The following is a 7,473-nucleotide window of genomic DNA, read 5'->3' on the forward strand; positions in this document are numbered from 1 at the left end:
ACTCAGCTCCTAAGGTGTCTGCAGTGACGTGCCCGCATGCATGTCTCAGAGACAGATTGAGAAACAAACTGAAAATTCCCTGCCAAGGCCCTCCCTCTGCTAGGTCACTGAGCACTGTACCAACATGGGCCTCTCTCTATTCCTCCCTTCCTCCCACTGCACTGGGGACCAGAGGCTACCCGAGGGGACAGGGAAAGACTACCCTGGACCCACCTACCGATGCTGTCTCCATAGGCCTTCACTCATACAAATATCCCCGACCCATCTTCCTCCACTGCATGGACTTCCAGAAAAGCATTTGGTTATACCTGAGATTCTAAGAAAGCAAACTGAGTACTAGCGAGGAATCAGCGACCCAGCTACTATCTATCCCAACCAACATATATACACTATCATCAGTCTGGCTCTAGCCAGAAGAAACAAACAAAACAAAAAAACCAAAACATTCCAGAGCTCTCCTGCAGAACCTTACCCATAGTCGAAGGGAATGAAGCTAGATAGCAGTAAGAACTTCCCTGGACCAAGGCTGCAATGGTCCACCCCAAATGCCTGGATTCCAGGCCCCTCTGCTTTTTGCTTGGGATTAAATTTTGAGTTTGTTTTGTTAAGCAACTGTTAAGTGGAGAAGTGATGTTTTCTGAGCCTGAAATGTACCATCAAACTCCCAGGTCAGCTGTGACTGATTGCACCTGGTCTCCCACGAAGGAGGTGACCCTAGAGGTGGAAAGAGCATGTTTCCTTAGACCCTAGGCCCCTTGCTAAGCCATCCACCATACCCTCAGGACACAGGGTTGCCTGGTGCTGCTGAATATACAAGGCCGGAGAAGGAGAGGGACCGGCCCCTGGCAACGGTTTATCCTAGCATCTCCCTGCTCCACCACTCTCTCCAAGGCCTCATTGCTGCCAGAAGCTTGGGCCTCACTCCAGGAAACCCTCCCCTATCAAAGGGCAGAGGACTCCCCGTCCCAGGGAGCTGTAGGAGACCTGTGACTACACCCCCCAGACAATGTTCCCATCAGAGGAGATGCAGACTGTAAGCACACCTCCAGCACACTCCTCAGGAAGAACCCACACACACACACACACACACACTCACAAGTGAGAGACAGGCAGACATACTTTCAAGGCACCTCCTAAAAATAGCCCAAACTTTCCTTAAGACCCAAGCAGGAGCAGCACAGTCAGAGACAACCCAAGAGAGCTCAGGGAACAACCAGACATCAGTCAGTCACACAGAACTACAGACACACCCACTCCAGGACACACGTACACAGCAGACAAAGTAAAGTAGTGCAGTGTGTTCAAGTGTGCAAGCACACAAACTCAAATGGAGAATGACGAGCAAGGTACAGCGGAAAGTCAACCAGAAGACGGGGGGGGGGGGGGGGGGGGGCAGAGGGGTGGCGGGCAGGGAAGCACTCAGGGTTTCAAAACAATCCCGGTTTCGAAATGCTGGAAAGGCTGGATTCAGGGCCATTCCTGAAGCTGGGGAGGGAGGGGAGGGAGGGGGAGGGGGACACAGGCCAACTTGGAGCTACCAGCCCAAGGAGGAGGAAAGGGCCTGACAGAGGTGGTTCAGTCAGTGGGCATCAGGACCCATAAAGTGCTACCATGTTAGGTGCAGCAACTGGCCGAGAACCAAGAGGGGAGGGCCCTGCCTGCTGGACAGAGGGCAAATGAAAGGCCTCCCACTGGCTTTTGCCACTGACAGGAAAAGTGAAGACCCAAAGGACCTCCACTCCCTTCAGGACTGAAAATAAGAAGCCACCACACCCCTTACCTACCCACAGGACAAGGTGATCACCCCTTCTCTCCAGAATAGTATCTTGGCTCTGCTTTTCTAGCTAATAAGGGTCAAGAAACAGTGGGGGATGACTGTCCCCTCACTCGGGGACATCTCCTCCCAGGGAGTCTTCATGAGAACAGCCTCAGTTTCCTATGAGTACCCCCACACCCAGGAAGTCACCTCTCCCTGCTAGCCAGAATGTCCTCACTGTCCCTCCCCCAACCTTCAGGGAAAGTAGACAGAGGGAGGGAGGGAGGGAGAGAGAGAGAGAGAGAGGGAGGGAAGGAGAGAGGGGAGGTCAGGCCAGGCTGGGGGTGGGGTTTTGGAGGCATGGCCCTGGCACCCAGCAGAGGAAATTCCAGGCTCTAACTCCAAGCTGCCTTCAGGGCCACCCATCCAAGTGATATGCCTCAAGCAGCTCTGAGGCTTCAGGGCTTCTTCACCTGTCCCCTCAGGTTCTGGCCCTGACCACCCGGCCCTTCAGCCCCAGCTCTGGAGCTCAGAGGTCCAGACTTGGGAAGATTTAGTAAGCCTGGAAGAAATGCCCAGCCCAGGAAGGAGCCCCTACCAAGCACGCTGGACAAATCTACGCCTCTTTCTTCAGGCCCCTGGGGGCAGTGGGCACAGTGCGGCTCTGGGTGGGCAGCTGTTGGGCTGGCAAGCAGGGGCACAGATGCCAAGCTACAGCAGCCAGGCGTTCAACAGGTTGAGCCAGTCCCTGGAACAGCCAGCCCCACCCCAGGGAGAGCGGGCCTGGCAGAGGCTCCCAGCCTGGGGCACCCAGCCTGTACCGCTTTGCTCCCACGGCTGCCCACTTTCCCACGGTGCCATCCCCCTCTGTCCCCTCCCCCCACCAGGTCAGCACCCGGGCAGTGCCCAGGGCTTTGGTACAAGGAAGCAAGGGATGCCATTTCCCTGTCATCCTTGGGTGCCCAGGCTCCTCAGGTACCTCACTATCGCCAATGGAGACGCTCAAGGAAAGTAAACATGGCACCAGGGCTACATCAGTCCCCCACCCCCACCTCCTACCGGGCTTCCTTTGATCCCAGGAAGACTGGACACAGACACTCTGGCTCCCTAGAGCTGCCCCAGGGCACTAGGACAGAGCCTCAGCCTGAGGCAGCGCCAGAGGCAGGGTGAGGGTGCCCTCAGCAACTAACTCATCTGAAGGTTCCCTGGCTGAGAGGCTGCAGGATGATGGCTCCCTCCACTTTCACCAGAACTTCTGCAGCCTGCCACATGGTGCTCTCACCCCCCCCCACACACACACCACACACCCTGAACTCCAGGACTCCCTGGAGAACCATCCCAGGCACTTCCCCCAAAGGCAGCCAGCCCCCCACCAAAGGCAAACGGCCCCCTTTGTACCACATTTCCTCTAATCTAAAGCAGGTGCCAAGCACTCTGGCCCTTGCTGAGTCGACAGTGCCACCCACTAGGTCTCTGCCCAGGCGGCTACTGCCCTTCATGGTTACTGAAGTGGAACCCACCCCCTCCCCTCAGTTTAAGGCTTCAGTATAATCCAGGTACCAGGAACTTGCTAACTAATCGTGGGTGCTATGTGTACTTTGAACCAGCACTGACGCTCTAACTCCAGATCTCTGGGAACCACCAGCCTCTTCATGAGCCCCCCACCTCATTCCAAGCAAGAGCAACAGAGCAAAGAAACCCAGGTAGCGAGGTAGCCAGAACCTGGTCCTTCAAAAGCCAGGTAGGTGGGTCACCTGAGGGAAATAGTGTTTTCCTTCCTGGTTGCAGAGTCCTGCCTCCCTGCTCCTCACCTCCTGCCTTTCTCAGCCTGTCCTGAGGCTTCCTCTGTGGGGCCTGAAAGCTGACTGAGCTCGCTCCTCCCCTGGAGCCATGAAATCATGGTCTTGACCAGAGAAGACAGTTAAGCCCATGCTGGGGAGCAGGGATCAGCAGCAGAGGAACTCCTGCCCCTGCGAGGTGACTGACCCCTGGAGAGGCTGAGGAGAAGGAAGTAGGAAGTCTAAGTATTGGCATTGGTGGTGGTGTACCAGATCCAATACAGGCAACATACCCAGGGAAAACAGAACACCAAGCAGCTCAGTGGGAGAGAGAGAGGTGGAGTAAAAGATCAGGGTGGGGGAGACCCCTTTCTAGAGCTCAGAAGCACATTGCGCCTCCCCCCAAAACAACACTCTTTCTCCTGAAGCAGAGATCCCCCAGACAAATTATGAACACATACCCCAAGCAGCAGACAGACAGAAGGAGGAGGGAGGAAGGGGGTGTCAGAAAAACCCGGAAGGAAGGAAGCTGGACAGACAGACAGAAGCTAATCCTTGCTTCATTGCTCCACAGACAGTCTTAGACTCCCAGGCTTTGTGGGATGTTCTATTTCTCTGCCTCCAAGAGGGAAAAAGGAAGGCTGGATCCCGTCTCCTGAATCCAAATTCCAGCAGCCCTCAGACAGGACCTTACTCTAGCCGTACAGGAGGCCTGAGTCTTACTTCTCTTCCTTAAATCTCCACCCACCCCCACCCCCGCCCTAGGAGCTCCTTCGGATCAAGGAAGGAGCCACCTTCCCTAAGCAGTACAGAGAAACCTCCAAGGAACTGTGTGACTGCCCCACCCCCAGCCAAGCCCACACCACTCCGAATCCCAGGCAGGGGAGGCACCAACAGCTCAGAGGCAATGCCTGGGGGCAGAGAATGACCCCAGCTCTCACTCCTGTCCCAGTCTTCTTCCCGCAGGAGGCTCCCACGAGTCAGGGGAGTAGTGCAGGGGTGCTGGGACCCACAGAGTTAGCGAGACTGGGAGGGGGACTACATCTCCCAGAAGCCCCCAGGGCAGAGTTCCCTGCTCCAGCTGGCCCAAGGCCGGCCTTGTTCTCTGAGCTAAGGTAGTAGGGTCCCCTGGCTGCCCCTAAGCCCTTCTCCTGGTGCTCCGAGGCTGCCAGCCAGGTTGAGGAACTAAGAATATCCTCTAATGACCCAAGAGGAGTCCCCCGCTTCCTAAACAGCTCGGGGTGCGTGCTAGAACGTAAGAGACAATCAGAGTGAGCTTCCCCTCCCCAATTTAAACTGGATCTCGCTTGGCGCGCTCCTGCTGGCCTGGCATGACTTTAGCCCTCTGCCCCAACCCGACCCTCACCTCGCACAGGTTGGGGGTCCTCACGCCAGGCCGGAGCTGGACGCCATAACCAGGTCAGGGTCGGTGGGTGCACTGGGATCCAACAGCAGGACAGTGGAGACACGGACAAGGCGGGCAGGCGGTGATCTTTTGATCCTGGACGCCTTGATCTCAATACCAGCCCGGCCCGGGAGCAGGTATCCGGGAGGCGCTGATCGCCTGGGTTCCTGCCTCCCAACCGCGGGGCATGGTCCTGGGCGCCCGCAGCGGCGGGAGAGCTAGCGCACCGCCCGGCCGGGGCTCCGGGCTGGGGTCTCGGCCCAAACCTCACGGCTCCGGCTGCTGCCGCTCCTGCTCCTCCTCCTCCCTTCCTTCCTTCCTTCCTTCGCCTCCTCCTTTCACTTTCCCCGAGGCCAGCGGGGACGGCGGGCGCGAGGCGGGGAGGGGGCTGTATAGGCGCTTATTGTTGGTCGAATGCCGAGGGTCCAGGTCGCAGCCCCGGGGCGGCGCGGCGCCAGGGGACCCAGGCGTGCGGGCGTCCGGCCGGCTGGCTCCCGGCGGCGGCGGTGCTGCAGCGGCCCCGGATCCGGGGCATGTCCGGCCACTGGCTCCGCCAAGCGCCGCCGCCTCCCCGGGCTCCCCTGCGCTGCCGGAGCCTCGCTCGCCCCTCCACTCGGCTCCTCTCCCCAGCCTGAATAAGCATCGGGGCTCTCTGGCTGCCTCCTTCTGCCTTCATACCAGAGCCGGGAGAGGCCCCTGTCAAAATAAGAGCTCCCCCATCTCGCTCGACTCCTCGCCCAACCCGGCTCCCCCAGCCTCCCAGTGGTCTGACTCGGTAAGGCGCCCGACCGGCTAGCAGGAGGCTGTTGGCCCTGGGCGGGGAAGGGGCCTTCAAGCCACCTCTCCTCCCCCGGTTCCTGAGGTCTAGGGAGGAGAAATACCCACAGCATCCGAGGCTATGGAGAAGGCCGACAAAACCTACCCTCCTATCTGCACGGCTTGGAAAGAGTGGGAGTTGCCTGGACGGACACACACACACACATACACACAGTTTCCCTCTTTATTGTACCCACCCACATCCATTATGCACTGAGAGCATTCCCCCCCTCCCTCTGAGGACGTATACTGAATTTTTTTCAATTAAACCTTCAGCAGTTCAAATTGGATGCTAAGAAAATGTTTGAGGAAATGAAACCTTTGTCTTCTCAAACTCTCCCTCACCTCTGAGGGCTTCACATATACATTCGCAGGACCCACAAACATCAGCAGTGTCCTATGGGACAGGAGACAAGTGCAAGGAAAAAAGCTCTAAGCAGTAAGTGTCTAAACACACGTCAAATGCTATCTCAATGGTTCCCGCAAACCTACAGGAAAGGTGTTAGAGCCCCATTACACAGATGAGGAAACTGAGGCTTGTACGACTTAAGCGCTTACTCAGAGCTGCCCAACTAGAAAGTAGTGAACCTAGGACTAGAATTCAAGTCCTCTTACCCAGGACACTTTCCTCCTATCCCACTGCCCCCTCGCCTAGAATGAGACAGGTACTGACTGCTTCAGCAAGAAAAGACACTGGCCAGCTGTCTCTTCTGCCCCACCCCCTCACCTGTCACATCGAGGCCACACACCAGGACTGACTCCATGTTGTGTCTTGTTTCTTCTGTCTGTACATTTAGCTGGCCCAAGATTCCTGAGGCCCAGTCCCTGTGTTTCTTGCCCACTAGGGCTTCAGTGAATAGTGACTGAATGGGTTGATGGTGCCAGGAGCCAGGCACAGGACAAGATTCCGAAGGTCCAGAGGGAAGGCAGGGGCATAAGCCCTGAATGAAGCCCCTCAGCACCGTGGGAGGTGAAGGCAGGAGGATCAGGAGTTCAAGGTCACCCTCAGCCCTCAGCAGTAGGTGGAACCTCAGTTCAAACTGGGCAAATATGAGATTCTACCTAAAATATAAATAAAACCCTGAAAGTGGAGAGAATATAACTCTATAACTGTATTGTGATAACATAACAATTTACAGAGCACTTTGATATGCATTATCAAATGACCATGTTTTGGGTTGGTTTTTGTTTGGTTGCTTGTTTTGAGACAAAATGTCTGTAGCCTTGGCTGTCCTTAAACTCACTATGCAGACTAGGCTGGCCTTGAATGCTGAGATCTGCCTGCCTCTGCCTCCCAAATGTCGGGATTAAAGGAATGGACCACTATGCCAGGGACCATTTTTTTTTAATAAAAATATTTTGTCAGCCCAGAGCTGCCAATCTCTGTGATCCCTCAGTTTAGGAGAGTAGAGCAATGAAGTTGGGTTTCTCCTCTCTCTAGGGTCCCTAGAGTATACGATTGACCGCAGACAGGGGACCAGCTCACAAACAGGACCCTCGCAGTTATTTATGGGTATCAGTCTCCCATCATGTAAATTTGCATGACAAGCCTCTAGGCCTTCTTTGTTTGAGACAAGGTCTCACTATACAGTCAAGGCTAGCCTGCAACTCTTTATGTAGAACAGGCTGGACTCGAACTCACGGAGATTCACCTGTCTCTGCCTCCCAAGTGCTAGGATTAAAAGTATATACCACCAAGTCCAGCCCTTCTTATGATT

The 7,473-nt window shown here is 55.9% G+C and overlaps 1 protein-coding gene across 4 annotated transcripts in view; it reads right to left on the reverse strand.

Moving 5' to 3' along the window:
* The window catches only part of Bcl9l (BCL9 like), a 29,649-nt gene extending 23,714 nt beyond the window's left edge, over positions 1-5,935 (reverse strand). For 2 of the 4 annotated variants that reach the window (XM_075966195.1, XM_075966193.1), the window contains exon 1: positions 4,901-5,935. The gene's annotated coding sequence lies outside the window, so the exon portion shown is untranslated. The remainder of the gene's footprint in view (positions 1-4,900) is intronic. The other 2 variants (XM_075966198.1, XM_075966197.1) reach the window with 1 other exon arrangement.
* Between the last annotated feature and the right edge of the window lie 1,538 nt (positions 5,936-7,473).

This window comes from Microtus pennsylvanicus, chromosome 3 (assembly GCF_037038515.1).
Source record: "Microtus pennsylvanicus isolate mMicPen1 chromosome 3, mMicPen1.hap1, whole genome shotgun sequence".
NCBI classification, from domain to species: Eukaryota; Metazoa; Chordata; class Mammalia; order Rodentia; family Cricetidae; genus Microtus; species Microtus pennsylvanicus.